The sequence below is a fragment of the Carcharodon carcharias genome, chromosome 3 (assembly GCF_017639515.1).
Source record: "Carcharodon carcharias isolate sCarCar2 chromosome 3, sCarCar2.pri, whole genome shotgun sequence".
Lineage (NCBI taxonomy): Eukaryota > Metazoa > Chordata > Chondrichthyes > Lamniformes > Lamnidae > Carcharodon > Carcharodon carcharias.
Genome location: NC_054469.1, coordinates 124,551,388 through 124,574,114, shown reverse-complemented (window position 1 = coordinate 124,574,114; position 22,727 = coordinate 124,551,388).

Here is a 22,727-nt window from a genome sequence, read left to right as displayed (position 1 = left end):
TGTTAAGAGGCCTTCAGATATAGCCAAGACAGGTTCTTGGAACACTCATGCTACCCACCGTGTCTCCCTCTTTCACCCTGCAGGAAGAGTACATTAGGATCATGGAGACTGGTGAACTAGCTGTATTCTTAGTGGCATGCAGAGAATGAAGAAGATGGAGAGGAGAGTAACTGAGGCTCCTGGCTGCACAGTGGGAGGAGCAGCAGCCCCTGGAAGAAGGGGTGGCTGGGGCACCCGTACATGCTGCTGAAGAGCCATAGCAAGCCATTGCTGGTCGGTGCCTAGCTAGACCCAGAGGCTATAAATACTGCCTTTCATTCCTGCAGGTGACCGAGAACCAGTATTGCTGAAGACTGCACGTGTCTAGGGAATAGGTCAGTCACACCTGCAAGGCACTGCAGGGTTTGGCATCATGGGGACATGGAGGGCATCCACTGTCTGTGACTGAAAGTGACAGCGGCGCTCAATTTCTATGCCAGTAGCTCCTTTCAGGGCTCCATGGGTGACCTCTGTGGGATATCATAAGCCTCTACCCACAAATGCATCCATGAGGTCATGGATGCCATCTTCGTGAAGGCACACAACTTTATGCATTTTGCCCAGGCCTAAGACAGCCAGGATGTAAGAGTGATTGGATTTGCCCAGATCTCAGGTTTCCCTGCGCTGCACTCACGTGACACTCAGATCTCCGTCGCAACAAGCAGTCAGCTATGTCAATCACAAGGGCTTCCATTCGCTGAATGTGCAGCTTGTTTGCGACCAACACAAATGCATCCTGCAGGTCTGCACACGGATTCCAGGGAGAGTGCACAACTCCTACATTCTCAATCAGGCACAGATCCCGGACATCTCCCAGGTTCACAGAGGCTGCATAGATGGATCCTCAGGGACAAGAGCTACCCACAGAGGACGTGGCTGATGACACTCATGCAGCAGCCTCAGACTGCAGCAGAGAGAAGGCTCATGTTGCAACTCACAACTTGGTGGAGCAGACCATCGGGATGCTAAAAATGAGGTTCCAGTATCTGGACTGGTCTGGTGGAGCCCTGCAATATTGTCCACAGAGGGTGTTACACATCATTGTTACTGGTTGAGCCCTTTACAGCCTGGCGTTGCAATGGGCAGACGAGTTGGCTGAGGAGGAGCTGCAGGACCTAGAAGGAAAAAACAGTTCAGGCCTGTACTCTTCTTTCCCAGTTTTTACTTGTGTTCCATTTTAAGGTATTAAAGACCAGTTCAGCCCAGTATTTTCATTTCCCAGATTTTTCTGTTTTTTCCCTTCAAGGGAGTTGGAGGTCACCTCTGATGAGGAGAACATCAATAGTAATGAGGGTGAGGTGGTCTTGGATGGTGACGATAATGGCTATGAGGCCTTTGCACTGGCCAGACAAGACATGTGCACTCGGAAGGCCCTCATAGCTGCTAAATTTCTGGAGGATGATGACAACATGCAGTGAGAAGATCCCTTGGATTCTCACATTTAATCTGTGAACATTTGACTGCAGTCTGCTTTATGGCAGTGCACATACCCACTGTGATAATGGCCCTATCATTGAGATGCAGTGGATGCCCTAATAGTCAGTCATTTACAGGAGGATAATGATGACAAGCAACAAGGACACTCCATAGATCTTCACATAGCCTCTGAGAATGTGTGACTCCTATCTGGCCGAGGGCAGCTTGCTTGTGCTCTGTGTTCTGGGTCATATTATGGAGACGCAGCAATGAAACTTTAAAAGCACCCGATCCTTTGTCAGATTTCAGCATCTGACCCATTTAGGAGCATAGCTTCACTGGTCACAGATACTGAAGAGATGGGGCATTCTGGCAGCAATGTTGAGGTGCAGGCAATACTAATATGTCCAAGGAGTGTGAGGCCGAACCATCACTTTGGTCTGAAGGCTGCACAAAGCTCAGGGAAGAGGCCTGGACTGAGACACCTGCCTTTATCATCTGCAGGAACCAAGGTTTAACATCTGAGTGACACGAATACTGATCATCAGAACAAGGAGCCATAGGAAGGAAGACATTCTTGTGGGTTTATTGACAACAGTGAACATTATGTACGAGTGAGTAATACCCGTGTCCTGGCTGTGCAACTAATTCTCCTTTACCTTCCTCACACTGCCGCTACATCTTGGTGCTCCTTGGACATCCACACCGGAGGTGGAGACAGCTTGCTGACTGCTACGCCCTGTATGTGATGACCTTGGCGGGCATCCTCTTAATGGCTGAGACCTGGAGTGCCTCGGCCTACTTTCAGGGTCCTGCTGTGTGGCAATGGCACCCTGATCCACCTGTGGAGCTGGAGCTGCCAAGGTCACAGAAAGAGGGAATTCGGTTGGGTTGGACACTCCCAGAGTGACCTATGTGGATAGCCCCAGGGTGTGCACCTGCAGATCCTCTTCCCAAGGGTGTCTGTGGGCCCCTAACTGACTGTTGGAGGCCAACTATGGCATCAGAGATAGATTTCAGCCTGCGCAGCAGTGCAGGAGTGATGTCCTGGACCAAGGTCTCCATGGCAGCACCATTCTACCAGTGTTGACTTCGGTGCTTTGGCATGCTGGCGCTCTCACCTTAACCTGATGGCAGGAGGATCTTCCATCATACCTTGCAATTTGAAGAGTGCAGCAGGCATCCCTTCCTGATGTTCCCGAGCTTGCCTTTGCAGCTCCAGCATCTGTGACATGACTAAGTCCAGGGGTTCATCATCTTACTCAGACTCAGCAAATTTCTGGACCTGGGGAGTCTCTGCTGTCACATGCTGTGGATCAGAAAGTGCGATGTGCTCACCATATTGTGATCCTGAGGCTACTCTAAAGCTAGGTCCCACCGAGGTGTGTGGTTCTGCACTGGTGGAGGGTGTGGGTGAGCACTGTGATGGGACTTCAAGAAGGTTGTCTTCAGATTCCTCTTCAGAGGTTTCTTTGGTCCTTGATTTGAGTCTCTGGGCCATAGACTTCATTGGCTGCTTGGCAGATGTGCCTGCGAGAGCAACGGGAGATAATTAGTGTATGGCAGTGGCCTGTGAAACGGGACACATCCCTCACAGCATTGTTATCTGATGGATGTTGCACTGCTAGATTTTCACTTGGTAGACCAGCGCCGACCTCACCGTCAGCACAGGACTGGTCCAGATCCTCGCCGGCCAGCTGGATGGCTCTGTTTTCAAAGTCCTTGAGTAAGCTAATTTCAGGCAATCCTCTACTGCTCCTCACCTTCCCCTCTTGCTGTGCGCCAGCTTGTCCTGCATGAATAGAGATGGAGAGAATGTAAGCAGGACGCCTGCCAGGACAGATGATAAGTATGCTTGACATGTGTGGATGGCGAGTTGTCCCATGGATGGGATAACGACAATGAAGGTGTCCGTGAGGGAGTGAATGGTGATGTCCCTTGAACTGCAGTGAGTGAGTGCTCAGTGGATGTGTGATGAGTATGTGAGTGTGTGAGGTGATATTGAAAAGAAGAGTGACTTGCCATGGTGGAACTTTTTTTACCCACCCACTATTACACTTAGTGCAAATTTGGGACAATTCCACCCAATGATGCATTAATTTTAATCTTCTGCAATTCCCTAGAAACAGTTCTAATGGATTGAAGGCAGACTTTCAATCAAAATAAAAAGACCCGTGAGATTCAAGACATAGAAGAGCCTGAAGTAATAAATTCAGATATTTATTCATTGTATAATGTAAAGGTAGGAAGAACAGAACCAATCTATATAACTGTGAAGGTGAATAATAGGCCTATAGGATGGAGGTGGATACAGCAGCTTGCTCTACAGTGATAGGTGAGCATACCTTTAAATACCTGAATAATGGGGAATTTGAATTTAGAAGAAACAGATACCAAATTGAAAACTTACACGGGAGAAGACAGCAAAATCAAAGGCATAAGCAGGTTTACTATACAGTACAGAAGCCAATCAGTAAAATTACCCTTGATGGTGGTAGCAGGTGAGGGGCCAAGTCTCCTTGGATGAAACTGGCTGAAAGAAATTAAATTGGATTGGACTGAGATCTTCTAACTGAGAGCCACTGGGTTCTATACTGAGGTACTACAAAAATACTCCTCGGTTTTCCAAGATGAACCTGGGAAGATCCAAGGGATACAACCAAAAATTCATATTGATCCAGACTCTACCCCCCAATTTATGAAGGCAAGACCAGTACCTTATACAATGTGGGAAAAGGTAGATGCTGAATTGGATAGATTAAAGAAAATGGGAGTGATACAACCATGCAGTTCTTGAAATGGGCAGCACCAATTGTCCCCAAACTTTATCCCGACCAAAGTGTTCGAATTTGTGGAGACTACAAATTGACTGTCAATAAAATGGCTAAGTTGGACCCTATACCAAAAATTGAAGACTTGTATGCTAAGTCGGCAAGTGGAACCGTATACACGAAGCTTGGTATGAGCCATGCTTATCAACAATTGGAGTTAGAGAAGGCCTCCCGGAAATTTGTCACAATTAGTATGCACAAAGATTTGTACCAATATGCCCATTTGCCTTCTGGTGTATCCTCTGCATGCACCATATTCCAGAGGACAATGGAAAATTTAATACAGGGATTGCTTCCTGTTGTAGTATATTTAAATGATGTTCCAGTGACAGGACTCACTAAAAAGAAACATTTGGCAAACTTGGAAGAAGTTTTCAAGCATTTTTCACAGGTGGGAGTGTGTTTAAAAAAAGAAAAGTACACATTCCAAGTGAAAAAGGTAGTTTATTTAGGAGACAGGGTAGCTGCACAGGGCCTCCACTTGGTTGAAGAAGAGTGAGAGCCATTAGAGAGGCACCAGCACCAAGGAACACCTCTGAGCTCAAATAATTCCTGGGGATGATCAATTACTATGGATGCTTTTTACCCAATTTGTCAACAAAACTGGCACCTAGTCATGAAAAACCAAAGTTGGTCTTGGCAAACACCACAGAAAGAAACTTCGACAAAAGTGAGACAGCTGTTGCTTTCATCGACCCTATTAGTCCAATTTGACCAAAGAAAAGGGTTAGTTCTGATATGTGATGCATCCCCTTATGGAGTGGGAGCAGGGGTCTCCCATTGGATGGACACAAAAACAAAAATTGCTGGAAAAACTCAGCAGGGCTGACAGTACCTGTGGAGAGAAAGACAGAATTAATGTTTCAAGTTCGCATATGGACTCGAAACATTATCTCTGTCTTTCTCTCCGCTGATGCTGGCAGACCTGTTGAGTTTTTCCAGCAATTTTTGTTTTTCTTTCAGATTTCCAGCATCCATAATGTTTTGCTTTTGCCCATCGAATGGATGATGGCTCTGAACGACCTATTGGATATGTATCAAGAATGCTCAACACAGCGGAAAAGAGATAGAAAAAGGAGGCTTGTCAATCATCTTTAGTGTCAAGAAATTCCACCAGTATTTGCACGGTCATCAATTTACTATTGTTTCGGACCATAAGCCTTTGCTAGCATTGTTCAGCGGGGACAAGACTATACAACCCATAGCCATAGCAAGAATACAGAGATGGGCGTTGGTTTGGCAGTGTATGGGTATATTTTCATTTACAGACCTGGAAATCAGATTGCAAATGCTGATGCACTTAGTTGTTTGCCTTTGAAAGAAAACGATAAGGATGTTCCAGTTTCTCAAGAACTCATTTTATTATTGAATTTTTTAGTTTCATTACTGATCTGTGCTAGGCAGATCAGAGGTTGGACAAGTTGAGACCCAGTCTTATCTAAAGTATGAGAACAAGTTCTTCTCAGTTGGCCACAAGAACAGGAATCTGATGAAATGAAATTGAATTTTCACAGAAGATATGAGATAACCAGCCAGGATGGTACCTTATTATGAGGAGCTAGAGTGATTATACTCCAAAAGGATGAAAGCCTTTGATAACTGAATTATATAGTGCAGATCCAGGTATTTCCTGAGTGAAGACCTGAATGAATAGCATGCAACTGCCCATGGTGGCCTGGAATGGATGGAGAAATAGGGAGCTTAGTGAGAAGTTTTATGCAGTGCCAGCAAGTGCAAAAGTTACCTCCAGCAGCTCCTTTACAACCGTGGGAGCGGCCAGGAAGGCCTTGGGTGCGATTGCATATTGACTATGTGGGACCTTAAATGGGAACAATATTTCTCTATATTGTTGATGCTCACTAAAAATTGATGGACATTTATGAAGTAAAGTCGCCAACATCTCCTGCTACAGTTGACAAGCTATGAAAAAGTTTTGCCATCAACGGACTACCAGAAGTGGTTGTATCAGACAACAGTATGGCATTTACGAGTTCTGAGATTCAACAGTTTATCAGCCTCAATGGTATTACTCATGTAAAAACTTCACCATACCACCCTTCTTCAAATGGACTGGCCGAGTGAGCAGTTCAAACGTTCAAAAATGGAATGAAGAAATTAACTGGAGACTCCATAGTGACCAAGTTAGCACATTTTCTTTTCTATTATAGAACCACCCCTCACACAACAACAGATGTCAAACCTGCAGATTTGTTGATGAATCAATGTCTCAGAATGAGATTAAGTTTAGCAATGCCAAATTTAGGGGGAAGGTGGAAAGGAGTCAGGGAAATCAGAAAAATGTGAATGACTGGCATTGTCATAATAGAAAGTTTACCATTGGAGAGACATACATGCGAAAAATTTTGGTGAAGGACTTAAATGGTTATCAGGTGCAATTAGTGTAGTAACTGGACTTCTTTCTTACCATGTGAAAATAGAAGACCAAACCATATGAAGATATATAGATCATAAAAGGAGGAGGGAACCAAAGTATCAGGAAATGATTCCTCCAAAGTTCACGGCTGTGTCAACATCTCCTGATGAAAGAACTCAACTGGGTACAGATGTGTTTGAAGGATCTGCTGTATGTGCAAGAGCTGAGGAAACAGATTTGCAGGTGCCCACTAAAGAACCTGATGTTTGTACAACATCAAAAATGGAGTTCCTGAAACTATAGAGCTGAGACATTCTACATGTATAAGGAAACCCCCAGGAAGACTGAATTTGTAAATTAGTTATCTGTGTAAATAATTTGATATTTTGAGAAGAATTGTAATTGTAACTGTAAAATATATTTTTGAGTAAAGGTGGAGGGATGTGATAATCTGATATGCTATATACCTTTAAGAAGAACATTATAATAGAAGATTACGTGATCTTATTACCCAATAGCAGACTAGTGCAGGTTACCTTAGTAGTCTGTAGTCCGTAATTAGTTCTATCACTAAGAGTCTGTAATGTAGAGACAGGATTTTAGTGTAAGCACAGAAGTGTAGCTGCTGAGTTCCTTTGTAAATAAATAAAATGTGTTCTAAATAAGAACCATCTACTGCTACGTCTATGGTACCAACTCGGTCATCCCGAAACAAGCATGCAACCTGGATCCATTAGTCCAACTAAACGAGTGACCTGGATCCAACAGGGTCTTACTGCAATCATATAGGATCTTGGCCAGACCACAGCTGGATAATATGTATAGTGCTTGTCTCATTACTTAAGGATGGATAGGATTGCCCTGGAGGGAGTTCAAGGAAGGCTTACGAGACTGATTTCTGGGATAAGGGGATTTTCCTATGAGGTAGGATTGAGTAGACTAGGCTTATATACTGTACAATTTAAATGAATGGGAAATTATCTCATTGGAACATATACAATTCTTAAGAGGCTTGACAGGGTAGATGATGGGACAATGCTTCCTCTGTTGAAAAAATCCAAAATTAGGGGACACAGACTTGGAGTAAGGGGCCAGTCATTTAGGATTGAAATGAGAACAAATTTCTTCATTCAAATGTTGTGCACCTGGGAATTCTCTCCTCCAAAGGGCTGTGGAAGATCAGTTGTTGAATATATTCAAGACACAATGAATACATTTTTAGATACTAAGGGAATCAAGGGATATGGGATCATGCAGGAAGGTGAGGTTGATATAGAAGATCAGCCATGATCGCATTGAAAGGTTGAATAGGCTTAAAGGGCTGAGTGGCATACTCTTGTTCTTATTTCTTAAATCGTTAAGGAAATTGGAGCTTTTGAGAATGAAGTCAATAGGTTCTTGTTAGGTGAGGGCTATGGAGCAAAGGTAGGAAAATGGATTTGAGGTACAGATCAGCCATGATCTAAACACCAAAGGAGCTGGATGGTCTCCTCCTGTACTTTATATTCCTAATGCATCTTCGAGCAAATGACAGTTATACAATTCAGACCTTTCCATAAAAGGGAGAATTTTCTGTTTGTTAGGAAATGCATCAATTTGACCAAATTGACTCCAAAATTCCTTTGATAATGATCCTGATGAACTAATGCTGACTGTGCCAGATGTTAAAGCATATTTTGCTTTATTTGCATGGGTTTATTGGGCACATGTACAACTTAGGCTGCAAATCTGGTGCCCGCATGCCCCTGCCTGGCTAAAACATTGGTGGTTGCCCATGGCCAAGAGAACTAATCAGTTAAAGTTTTCTTTTAACTGTGAACATTGGGAGCCCAGGCCATTTTCTCAGCTAAATTTGCTCTTGTGGAGGCAAATATGCCTCCACTCACTCAGCTTATAAGCTTTCAGCATTACACCAAAATCCTCTTCCAGCCCAAGGAGCAGGAAATCCCATCTAAGTATTTGAAGGTTTAGCTGGATTTTTATGTCTCTGTAGTGAAGGCAGGCTCAGAGGCCAAAACTGAAGCAGATACAGACATTGTCATTGTACATAAACTTGTACTGTTCTTTGTTTGTCCAAAATTGTATCATTTCTGTAAATAAATTTAGATTTTCCAGTCAATGCCGATGCTATGTACATTTTCTCTGCCCACGAAGATTTCTGAGACCCATCCTTTTTGCAAACTTTCAGCTGGGACTTCTGGTCCCAACTGCAGCAGTGATGTCAGTGCAGATATCCTTGTGGAGACCGACGGGTGCTGGAGAAGACAGGTGAAGAGAGGACACATCCCATCTTTACGACATTAGCTAAGTTAAGTTTTTAAAGGTCTCAAGTCTTTCAGTGTGTAAGTGAATGAGTGATGAGTGAGTGTGTGGGTGAGGGAGTAGTTGTGTGTGGGGGTGGTCAGGTGTTGAAGTAGTCAGGTGAAGGGGTGGCCCGGTCAGGGGGGTGAGTCCGATGTGGGTGTAGTCAGGCTGGGATTGGGATGGCGAGTCAGGTTGAGCGGTAAGTTATTGGAGGGGTCAGTTGTGGTGCTCACTTCAGTCACGCTGGCTAAACACTGAGTTAGAGCAGGTATTAACCATCATAACATTTCTTGGGTATCCAGGCAAATCCTGTGCGTCTGGCCCAAGTCTTGGGGGTTCCTGACACCCACCTCTCGACTTAAGTCCAGATTTCAATGATCTGGATACCAGAAAATTTGTGCCCTTGTTACTTAATTTGGAATCTGAGTCTATCTTGAGGGTGGTGTATTCATAAAAGTTCTGGAGTGGCATGAACAGAAATAACCTCCCCCCAAAAAAATGTTGGGATTGGGTGAGATGTAAAAATCTTTAAAATCTCAAGCCTGACCTTAACCTGCCTCAAAGCTGCCCCCTTCCGAGTTTAGCAAAGGCAGGGCAAAGGGTGGGTGAACTCCCAAGAGGCATGTTGGCCAGTTGATTATTAAAATGTAGTTGCGCACCTCAGGTTTAACCTATCTCCCAGGTTTAACCTTTGCTGATGAGGTTTCCTGGGGCTCAGGAAACCCGGCAGATAAAGACAAGTGACAGCTGTTTCATAGAAAATGTTTGTGGTCCAGGAGGTGCAGCAATGCTTCTTTCCCAGCCTCCCAATCTTAGCTTCTCTGACATCAGACCCCTAACCCCCCCCGTCTCCAGCTAATGCAACAGCAGGTTCCTTACCCGCTTCTGTGGACTGCTCCAGAGCATTCTCCATCCTCCAGGTGGTGATCCTCTCTTCAAAAAAGATGCATGTTTGAAGTTAAAGCTCCTCAGCATGCAGGCCCCAACAAAACTCTTCACCTTGTCCTCCCCTCTTCGCTTATGTAACCTGCTCCAGTCAAAATTGGGGCCAAAATGTGGTTGGCATGAGTGTAAAATTTTATATATCCCAAAGAGCAAAAAGCCTCTTTAATAACAGAAAGCCTACAATGAGGCAGTGCCTCGTCTATAGGGGGCACAAGTTGCAGTGAGACTGTTGCAGGAGGGAATGGTCATTAAAGTACATTAAAATTATATCATGCTAGTGGTAGCAAAAGATACCTGTATGATCACAGCACTCACAACAGAAGTAGTATTCGATGTCTCAGCACTGATATCACCAAACTAAAAGAAAGTAAAAATCAGTATGCCTTGTGGCACTGTTAAAAGTAGTAAAATAGTAAAAAGATAATCATTTGGAAAATGACAACAGATGTGTTTTGACAAGAAATGGACAAGAACAGGTTGGTACTAGCACCATAACACGGCTTACATGTTACGTTTAATTGAAAGTCAACAGAACAGAGCAAATGGAATAGCTCTAGAAAAAGTGTGAATAGATTCATGCCTCTCTAAATTCAAATTGACATTTAAAATGCAGAGACAATCTATCTATGGGGAAATCCCAGAACTTGTTGGCGATAGTAATGATTACACTGAAATACTGATACATTGTTACAAATCTTAAGAATTGCATTTCAATTATTTTACTTAAATAGAATTAATTTAGAAAATTGAAGGAATTCAAATAAAATTATCATCCCAAAAATAACAGGTACATTTATTATTTACATGTTAAATATGAATTAAGATTGAAGATAACACAATTGATGTCAAGGGTATTGTAACAAACATCACACTACTTCCTGATCTCAATAATGCCATGGGGATACTGTTATACAGTGCATTTGAATTCAGATCATCTAAAATTGTGAATATGAAGTTTCAACATCAAGACACAGGCATTCTCGATACTGGAGAAGGCAGACCATATATAGGTCTCCTTCCGGGTAGAGGAGGGAGGACGGAGGTTTTTGTCTTGTACAAAATATGAAAGAAATTCAAAATTCCCTCTATTATATTAAGTGCATCTGTCTGGAATAGTTTCTTGGCACAAGCTAGAGATTCAGCCCAATTTTTTCCTCAATAAGGCTCAACAAAACACTCACCAACTGAGAATAATAAAGACCTCAGATGTTCCAAGTACTTTACAACCAATGAAGTACCTTAGGAGTGCAATCTCTGTTGTAACAGAAAAACTGCAGAAGCTAATTTGCATGCAACAAGGGCTCACAAAAACCAATGCGATCATCAGAAACATAGGGGAGAGTTTTCTGGCTGGCGGGTGGGCAGAGTGGGAGCGGGCATGGGCAGGCACGGACCCAATTGCTGCCCATGATTGGGTCTGTGCTGCCATTTTACGTGGGCGGGCCAATTAAGGCCCACCCAGCGTGAATTGCGGCTCCCGAGGACAGCGGGAGTGGGCAGGTGGCGGTGGGTCTGCAGTGACTGTCAGATCCAATGGCGACCCCACAGCCTGTTTAAAAAAGCTGCTGCAGCCTTTCCAAGACTGTGTATCACGGCCAGTGTAAGGGCTCCCCATAGCGCTGCTGGTGAGCAGGCCAGGCAGGAGGGTAGGGCAGGGGGGCCAAGTCTGAGTGTAGTGACTGCATTGAATCATTGACAGCACATCATTGATGTGTCCTTGGCTAGGTGGGCCAGCAGATATTGCCCATGCCGAGGTCAGCCTGAGAGGGTGGTGATGAGATGGGTTCTGCGCCCACTGAGCCCCACATTAATGTTTTTGGGGTAACCTGGAGGAGCCGCACCTAGGCACAGTGCTGGAACTCCAGGACATGTCCAAGTCAGGGTGATGACATGTTGGGAGGGGAGCTTCAATGTGGCGTGGCACCGATCGATCTGTTGCCCTCTGCGCTCCATGTGCTTGCACTTCCTTGCTATGGAAGATTAGACCATGTGGTGCCAAAAGTGATGTAGGCAGCATTTGGCCAAGGCAGGGGGGACAGGCCTAGCAGCTTTGTGTGAGTGTTCGGCAGTAGCGGAATGAGAAGACACTGGAGACCTGCAATGTCCCACTCTGGTTGGGGGTGGGCCGTCTGTGAAGAGAATCCAGGTACAAGTAGTGCTAATCAAAGCTCTTCTCCCCTTTTCAGGAGAAGAATGCACATAATGCAGCCGAGCGGGTGAGGACTGGTGGAGGGCTGGCCCAGGTGATGATGCTTAGCTGGTTTGAGCAGGAGACCCTAGAGTTGGAGAAGTGCCATGCGCCCAGGTCCACCGGTGTCAGTGAGGCTAGGGTGCCACTGGAATGTATGTTTGCCCATCAGTGAGGTCACCATTGTTCTCCCAACAGCCATGCAGTGGTGAATGTTTAGTGATTGAAGTTTGTAACATGGCTTGACCATTGCTTATGGAAGGATGAGCGAATAATGATCCAGGGAACAGGGATGGACTTTGTCATTGTCTCCACGTTAACTGATCCAATGTCCTTGTTCTTCCTTTCAGCATCAGCGGAATAGGGCCAGGAGGAGGAGCAGCAGAGGACCCCTCTCACACCTGAGGGTCCTGAAGTCTCAGACTCACCAGCATCACACCATCTCTGCCAGACAGGCACCAGCGCAGATACTAGCACCTCAGTGGGAATTAGAACATCGTTAGTGTCCCGGGGCATAGCAATGATGGCAATTCATAGTCGCTGGAGGAGCTGGCAGAGACAGAGAGTGCCCATGGCGCCAAGAGTTGGAGGACTGCATAGGACCAGGCACATGCTCAGTCGGTGCCTGATGATGTGCCTCTGGAGTCATCAGTGACACAGCAGGAAATGCGGCCGGGTGTGTGGGAGCATCTGGTGGAGATACATGAGGCTATGCTTGGCTTGGTGTCCATGGTGGAGGAGTCCATGCAGACCATTGCTGATGCAATGAGCCTCATGGCCGAGCACCATGTATCTTCCATGGAGAGAGTGGCGACTCTCATGGAGAGGCACCTCCGGTAGAACAATCAGAGCCTCCTGGGGATGCGCAGGTACCAGCAAGCCCTCACAGCGGCATTGACCTCAGCTGGTCAGTGCCAGTGTGGGAGATGGTGTGAGCACCAAGTTTCCCAGCTCAGTGCCCATCCATCCACGGTGAGCAGGGAGGTCCGAAGTGATCTCATGTTGGCGCAGCAGCTGCCTGTCGTCTCTGCGAGCTCCTATCAGGGGGCTCCGGATGAGGGCGGCAGATCCGCCGTCCCTCTTCCAGTGACTGTTGCATCCGATGAGGCTGTGACGACTGGGGAGATTGCAGCTGTGGAACTGGCAGCTCCCTCCCAGGCGGAGCCAGCACAGGCTCCATGTGCCAGAGGATGACCACCAAGATCATCAAGGCCAACAGGACAGCAGAGTCAGCAGGCTGTCTCAGATGCCAGTCCCAGCGAGGGACGTAGCACCCGAAAGCGTAAACATAAGGCACCTGAGGCCCCCACGGGTTTATCACTGGTGCTTTTGTGTTGGCCCACAATGAGGTCTTTATGAGTTGGTGTGATGTTGAACACTTTGTCATTTTGTTTTCTAAAGTTACTTTTGTTATAATATTAATCTCAGACATGTCACCATGGCTGAAGGTGCCTCTTTTCTTCTGCAGGTGGATGGTTACCAATAATGTTATGAGTGATTTGTGGGACATTCAGCTTTATTAACAAGGCCCTTAGGTAATGTTTCTAATGATTTTGCACTTAGGTTTCAAGTATAGAGCCTGCAGCCCAGGCTTGTCCTGGAGGTCCAAAAGTGGTGTGCTAGCTGAAGGTTCATTGGATTAAAGCCTCCTTTGTGTCCCAGCCTCCCTGGAATATGCTTGGGTCAGGACCTGCCCCCTCAGCATTTCCGTGTATGCTCATCCTCTAACACACTGCTGGACTCATCATGTGTAGCCGCAGCCACTGAGTCTACATAATTTTCATCCACATCGTTGCTCCTTTTCAGCGCCAGATTATGGAGAGCACAGCATGCAACCACTATCAGCAACATACGAGATGGGGGGTACTGGAGTGTGCCCCCTGACCGGTCCAGGCATCAAAAGTGCATCTTGAGAAGACCGATGGTTCTCTCCACCACAGCCCTTCTGGAGACGTGGCTCCTATTGTACTGCTTCTCAGCTTCTGTTCTTGGATGGCGGAGAGGCATCATGAGCCACCTTCGAAGGGGATAGCCCTTGTCACCCAGCAGCCATCCATCCAGCCGGGCTGGAGCACTGAAGAGCCCCGGCACCTGGGAATGTCTGAGGACGTAAGCATCGTGGGAGCTGCCTGGGTACCTTGCACAGACTTGTAGAATCTGCATCCTGTGATCACACACTATCTGCACGTTCACGGAGTGGAAGCCCTTCCTGTTGACCAAGGCACTGGGCTCACCTGCTGGCACCTTGATGGCCACATGTGTACAGTCTATTGCACCCTGGATGCGGGGGAAGCCAGCAATGGCCGTGAAATAAAAACAAAAAAACTGCGGATGCTGGAAATCCAAAACAAAAACAGAATTACCTGGAAAAACTCAGCAGGTCTGGCAGCATCGGCGGAGAAGAAAAGAGTTGACGTTTCGAGTCCTCATGACCCTTCGACAGAACCTGAGTTCGAGTCCAAGAAAGAGTTGAAATATAAGCTGGTTTAAGGTGTGTGTGTGGGGGGCGGAGAGATAGAGAGAGAGAGAGTTGGGGGGGTGGTGTGGTTGTAGGGACAAACAAGCAGTGATAGAAGCAGATCATCAAAAGATGTCAATGACAATAGTACAATAGAACACATAGGTGTTAAAGTTAAAGTTGGTGATATTATCTAAACAAATGTGCTAATTAAGAATGGATGGTAGGGCACTCAAGGTATAGCTCTAGTGGGGGGTTTTTTTTATATAATGGAAATAGGTGGGAAAAGGAAAATCTTTATAATTTATTAGAAAAAAAAAGGAAGGGGGAAACAGAAAGGGGGTGGGGATGGGGGAGGGACCTCACGACCTAAAGTTGTTGAATTCAATATTCAGTCCGGAAGGCTGTAAAGTCCCTAATCGGAAGATGAAGTGTTGTTCCTCCAGTTTACATTGGGCTTCACTGGAACAATGCAGCAAGCCAAGGACAGACATGTGGGCAAGAGAGCAGGGTGGAGTGTTAAAATGGCAAGCGACAGGGAGGTTTGGGTCATTCTTGCGGACAGACCGCAGGTGTTCTGCAAAGCGGTCGCCCAGTTTACGTTTGGTCTCCCCAATGTAGAGGAGACCACATTGGGAGCAACGAATGCAGTAGACTAAGTTGGGGGAAATGCAAGTGAAATGCTGCTTCACTTGAAAGGAGTGTTTGGGTCCTTGGACGGTGAGGTGAGAGGAAGTGAAGGGGCAGGTGTTGCATCTTTTGCGTGGGCATGGTGTGGTGCCATAGGAGGGGGTTCAGGAGTAGGGGGTGATGGAGGAGTGGACCAGGGTGTCCCGGAGGGAGCGATCACTACGGAATGCCGATAAGGGGGGTGAAGGGAAGATGTGTTTGGTGGTGGCATCATGCTGGAGTTGGCGGAAATGGCGGAGGATGATCCTTTGAATGCGGAGGCTGGTGGGGTGATAAGAGAGGACAAGGGGGACCCTATCATGTTTCTGGGAGGGAGGAGAAGGTGTGAGGGCGGATGCGCGGGAGATGGGCCGGACACGGTTGAGGGCCCTGTCAACGACCGTGGGTGGAAAACCTCGGTTAAGGAAGAAGGAGGACATGTCAGAGGAACTGTTTTTGAATGTAGCATCATCGGAAAATGGCCGTGAAGCCTCTGGCTCGCTCTGTCTGGATGGCCTGGTCCCAATGGTAGTGGATGAAGGTCAATGCCCGTCTGAACAGAGCATGTATAATCTGCTTGACACATGTATGGACAACTGATTGGGAGACACCGCAAAAATCACCCACCGAGCCCTGGTAGGAGCCAAAGGCATAGAAGTGGATGGCAGCTGGGACCTTCAGAGCCACTGGCATGGGATGCCCACCGACACAGTTAGCAGAGATCTCAGACCCAATCATCTGATAGATATAGTTGACTGTCTCCCTTGAGAGACAGAGCCTCCTTTGGCCCTGCACCTCAGACATATTGAGGTAGCTGCTTCATCACCTGTAAACCCTAGCGGCAGGATAGTGACGTCTTCTGCGGCATCTTCCACTTTGGACTACCTCTTGGCCCTGCGCCCCTTGTGCCTGCGCCTTTCCTCGCAAAGGCGGCTCCCCTGGAGGATGCATGTGCACTCCTGGCCTCCTCCCCCTCCTAGCCCTCCCCTCCTCCTCAGAGGAGGTGTCTCCAGTGGACAGTTCAGCTCCCATTTCCAGGCTAAGGGAAGGCTTCCAGAAACTTGCAGGCCCAAAAACAATTCCTCACTACAGAGTGCTGACCTGAAGGTTGTGAGTCCAGACAAAGCAGCTGGTATGTGTTTTGAAGTATTGCAGATCATACAGGCAAGTATCAGTAACTTTGAAACAGAAATATTTGACAGAGCGCACTCGCACTGAGCCCTCTTATCCTGCCCTTGGATGAGGTTTATACGAATGTGTCCTACCCGCCTGCCTGTTGCGCCCGTGTGCTGATCCGAAGACTGCACGGGAGCTGAAAAATCACCGGCAATTGGTGCCTCAAGGGCCTTAAATGGCCATTTACTTAATGAAATTATCACGATGGCGCATGGTAATGTTGGGACGCTTGCCTGACGTCACTGCACGTCATTTTACCATCGGTGTGCGGGTCCCGCCCCCGCACGCCAACAGGAAACTTCTGCCCATGAATTGCAACACGGAAGGAACCTGTTCAGCTTATTGACTCTGCCAACTCTTTCGAAAGCAATCCAGCTAGTTCTACTCCCCCATTCTTTCTCCATATCACTGCAATTGTTTTCTCCTTCAAGTGTTTATCCAATTCCTGTTTGAAAGTTACTGTTCAACTGGTATCCACCACCCTTTCAGATGCTGTATTCCAAATAGTGACCACCTGTTGCACAAAAAAAAATCCTCATGTTGCTCCTGGTTCTTTTACCAATTAACTTAAATCTCTGCCCTTTGGTTATTGGCTCTTCAGCCATTGGAATCAGTTTCTATCAACCTACTCCACCTAAAGCCTTCATGATTTTAAACATCTGCATCAAATCTCCTCTTTGCTGTTTCTGCTCTCAGGGATCAACACTAGCTTCTCCTGTCTATCCATCTAACTGTCATCTCTCATACCTGGAACAATTCTCTTAAGTAATATCTCTTTAACATCTCCAAAGCCTTCATAACATCAATAAAGAATTGTTTTTATATAGTTTAGCATAATGTCTTGGTTTATTATCCTCTGTGCCTTTATTTATAAATGGCTTTATTAATTGCTCTGTTAATTGGTCCTGCCACCACTCCAGATTTGTACATAAACACCCCCAGGTCTTTCTGTTCTGGCATCCACTTTTAAAGGGTACCATTTAGTAAGTATTGTCTTACCTCAGTCTTCCTTTCAAAATTTATCATCTCACACTTTTCTACATTGTAAGGGATAGATGGATGTGTGGCCCTCCATCAGGACATCCAGGAAACTTGAGTTTAAGGCCCGAGTTTTCATTCCCAGATCATATCCACCTCATAACCACCTAGGCAAACCTCAGGAGCCATACCGACGTAAAATAACGTTATGTGTCTATTAATGTTGTCGCTATTTTTAAAAAAAACTCCGCAAACCCAGCCCGGGAAAAAGAGGCTCAGAAGGTCGGATTTTCATTTTGAGGGGCAGGCTATAAGTAAGGTTAGACATTGGGCCTGCCACGCCTGGAGTGAGTGCAGAGGCTGCTGGGTGTGGAGGCGGGCTGGGCGGAAGGCCTGCCTTTGTGCACCGGCACAATGAAGTTATTGAAAAAAATGAGCAAAACAAAACACAGCCCTCTAGCCCTCATCCTTCACCCTACATACTCTCCATGCCCCATCCATGCCAGCCTGTGCCAACAAATGTCTCCTACTCATCCATCCATGGCATCTCATACCCAATGCCCCCATGACCCTCTACTCAACCCCCATGGCACCTCAAACGCCCTTTGCCACCAAAGCCCCTCTACCCAAACTGTATGGCCGCTTATACACTCAATGCTACCTATGCCTCTCTATGATTACCTGCACTCCCTATGATTACTCATACCCTTAATGCTGCCTTATGCCCCTCCACCCACTGCCTATGGCCTCTCATACCCCCTGTACCAACACATAACCCCAATTCATCCCCATGTCTCTTCATAGAACCAAAGTTAACCCAGCCCCCGCTCATCCATATGGCCCTGTATAGCCCCTATGCCAACTTGATGCCAATTCATGGCAACCCATGCCCTCCACCCACCCTCTTTTCCCTTACCCCCTCCATGCCAACTCACCTCATATCCATCAGGGGCAAACCTCAGGAGCCATACTGACGTAAAATAAATTTATGTGTCTATTAATGTTGTTGCTATTTAAAAAAACTCTTATTGCTAACAAAACACATTCAATTCATAGAAATTCCTCTAACTACTCTCTTGTGAAAACAAGCATTTCTATTCTACAACCACTTGTATCTGGCAATCAAACTGCTCACTTAACAGGCATTCCACTGTGATAATTTTAGATTGTAAAATCAGTCATGCATCAAAAATCATATAATGATAACCCTTAGGCTTAGACCAATAGACAGAGTGCAGTATCAAGCGCTGTTTTTTTAAATTTCACATGTTAAAAACTTAAAGCCCAGCAGATATAAAACCATTGACAGCTTTGGCAGTTCCAATGACCTGTGACAATTCCAATGCATTTTGACACTTCTTTGACAGCTTGACAGTTCCAATAAGTTAATGCACATTTTGCACACAATCATGTCTACTTTTAACAATCACAAGGCGTGCCTTATCTCTCCGAAAAGTGTCCTGGGACCATATCCAAAGGTTTACCTTACCTCTTCAAAAGGGTACCCTGGCTATCAAAATGAATCCATAAGGTTCAGACCTGCTCCTACCAGGTCTAATCTACATACTTTGGATTTCGGACACCTACCTCACCAAAATCACACATGAGTCAAGGCAAATGCTGATTTATATGGGAAGCTGTTTTCGGGAAGCAAGGAAATGCTGCTTAGAACACACCTCCATTACACCCTTGCAAAAATGGCAAAGGCTGCGCACAGGGGCAGGCCTTTTGGATTTGGGCCTCTGCCAGTATTTTCGGGGAGACAGAAAATCTTCATCTCCATGAAAATTCAGACCTTTAAGACTGAAAACTGGCATATCCAGATTCTTGTCAAATATAAACATGCAATAGTTGTGTTGGGAGTATGCCTGAACATCTATGGATACTGGTGCCATTATCTTTGTCTATAGTCACTTAAGCAAGTGTAATAATTGAGGACAGAGCTTGAAATACCCACTGATCAAAATCAAAATAAAACTGCAGAGGCTCTTTAGCAGTCTTTTGCTGCCCCTGATCAACTGACTGCCTTCCTATTTTCTGACCTAGAATAATCTGCCCTTTATTGATGCCACAGGAGCAAATGTCAATGATCAGCTGTGCAACATCCAAGCAGATGATAGGCCTTAAAGATCTTCGGTCAATCACACTTTTTAATATAGACTATCACAGAAGTTAGCATAGTAAAGTGAGAATTAATTGATGCCATATGACTGCTTTCTGGCTCCTCAGAGATTCCAGCGCTAAAGTTCTCATTCTGTTTCTGTCAGTAGACTTAGTAACCATATAGTTGGAGTAGATTTGTGTGCCCAATATATGCTGCCTACCTGCCAGCCACTCATTTTTGTTATTAATTTTTTTTTACAGACATTCTTCCTACCAAAATGTACAACATCACGTTTACCTGTGTTCAACCTCATGTGCCAAATATTTTCCCATTCTGCAAGTTTGTTAATGTCCATCTATAATTGTTGCAATCTTCCTCAGTATCGGCTAACCCCACCCCATCCCTATGCATTTCGGAGTCACTCGCAACTTTCAAAATTACTTTCTAGCAGGTACAATAAATAGCAGAGTGCACGACACACCAATTCTTCTTTACATCTGGCAATTGATCAATCACAATGGTGTGAAAGTTACCTCTCTCAATTTCTGTCTATGTGAAAGATCAACTTAAGAACTGTTGATCACACAGCTGCACTTGCAGCTTGCATTTCTATCCAAAAACAACACCAATAATGTTGCTGTCATTTAATTAATCCAATTTTTTCATTTTGAGGCACTTGACAGCTTGTTTCCGATGTCAAGTATTTTCTATGTCGTGACAAGTTTGGAATGCAGAGTCTTTTAATTTCTTGCCCCAGTGGTGAAAGTTTGACCTGCAGCTATCAGTCAAGAAGGTAGCTGTTGGGCCATAACCTCCAAGCTCCCCAGCATTGGATTTGGAGGCATCCCAAAGAAGCGGTGAGCACTCCTTCTGGGAAGTTCTCAGGTAAGAGTTGGCACGGCAATTGCCCAGGAGTGCACACTTCCTCTGGACAATTGCATTGTGCTGGGAATCACCTAAAATTTGATTTAAATCATAAACTTCAGATGGTTCTGCCAGGGTTATGCCAATAATTACTCAGAATAAGATGGAAGAATTAAAACCTCTTCCAACTTCTGACTAACTATTGTAAAGACCCAGACTGACCCCACGGGACTCCTCCAATATTCCCAATCTCCCCCACCACCCCCAAAGGGACTCACCCCACACCCCTGACCCCACCTACAGGACGCCCCCCCACACCCTCGACCACCAATCCCCCCACCACTCTGACCCCCCACTCTCACTGACCACCCCTACCCTAACCTCCAACCCTCTCACTTTCTAACCTCTGACCCTCCCTCCTCCCCACCCCACCCCTGACCCACATCTCTGCAACCCATGGACCCCCGAATGCCCCAGACACATACCTTCTCCCTGGCTGTCAATTTCACTGGCCCTTTGAAAAAGAGGGTGTGGCCTCCTTGAATCCACTGGAGCTACACTTCACTGGGGCTTGCGAGCAGTCTTTCAATGCGGGCCCCAAGTAGCTCCAGCAAATTGAAGTGTCAACGTAATTTGCAAGGGAAGGTAAGTAGATACTTGTTTCTTCTAATTCCTGCGGGCCATCTTTTTCTAATGCTAGTTGGAACTTATGTCCATTATTTTCCCTTTTTTTTGTTTATTGTTATGGGCAAATTTTATGCGTTTCCTTTTTATTGCATGTTGTAGGTAGGTGTGTGTGTTTTTTAACCCTCGGAGTGATTTATTCGATTTTTTAGAAGCCAAGCAGCAAGCTTTTGTGTATTTAAAAATGAGGAATGTTATTTTATTTCTGACACATTTGTCTCAGAGGCTAATAAAAACGTGAAGCCTCACTCATTTGATACACCCACACTATTAAACCAACAAAATAAATAGATATAGACGAAGATAAAAACAGTAGTTATAAAAATCAAATTATCTCAGTCTCTTTTTCATCGCAGGCCTAATGTTTCTTAGTTGAGTTGATGGTTTGCCTGGTGTGAAGGTCCTGATAAGCAGAGATTTCTCAGCAGCTACGAACTTCCTGTAGTTGATCTTCAGGAGGTTAATCTCTCAGGTGAACTTGAAGTTGGAATAGGATATAAGCGAATCCTTCTTTCTCTTTCAAGGTATTGCTGTTGGGTACCTTGGCTGCTTACTGGACTGCAGCGGTCCGATGGCTTTTAATGGGGTTTCATGTACTCTTTTATGAAATTCTGCTGGAAGTCTGCTGGTGTGTTTTAAAAGCAGGGAGCAAAGATGGCCACTTTAACCATGTTACCTTGTATCAAGTGCCAGATCATTGTCCAAATAAGGTGGTGTGTCAATTCAATAAGCATTCTGCACTGTGGCTTTTCATACCTGTGGTTTCACAGAGACAAAGGCCTTTGTATTTGAAGGTACTTAGCCAGTACCACCACCATTAACATCCCTTTGACCTTTTATTTATGACATCTTTAGTAATCCCTCCTTTGCCTCCACCTATCGCTGACCTTCTATCCAGCTTCACCTGCTCCATCTCCCCTAAACAGTATAAATTTCACCACATTTTTACTTCTCTTAGCTCTAAAGTCATATGGACTCGAAACATTAACTCTGTCTTTCTCTCCAAAGGTACTGTCAGACCTGCTGTGTCTTTCCAGCACTTTTTATTTCTTTATTACAATGAAGTGTTGATAGGTTTTGTTTACTTTTTGGTCTGACCCAAAATGAGTCATATCAGTCAACAATGTACCCTTTTGCTCTCTCTGGCGACAAGTTAATTTCAATCCATAGGAGAAGTCTTGTAAGCCTCGGATGCCATATTTTGCAGTCTTGAAAAATGTAGCTTTTAAAAATAGCTTTTAAAATTTGTAATACCTACATGCCTGCACTGGGCTTAACTTTATTAATAGTCTAAGTCATAGGTTTACATAGGATATACAGCGCAGAAAAAGGCCATTCTATCCAACCAGTGCCCCACTTGAGCCTCCTCCCATCTACCAATCTACCATGCTAACCTTTTATTCCCTTCTGCCTCATATGTTTGTCTAGCTTCCCCTTAAATGCGTCTCTACTATTCGCATCGACAACTCCCTGTCATAGTGAGTTCCACATTCTTGCTATTCTTTGGGTAAATTAGTTTCTTCTGAATTCAATATTGGATTTCTTGGTGACAATCTTATATTAATGCCCTCCAGTTATGCTCTTCCCCACAAGAGGAGATATTCTTTCTGTATCCACTCCACCAAAATCTTCTATAATTTTAAAGGCCTCTATCGGATCAGCCATCAGCCTTTATTTTTTAAGCCAATAGAACCCCA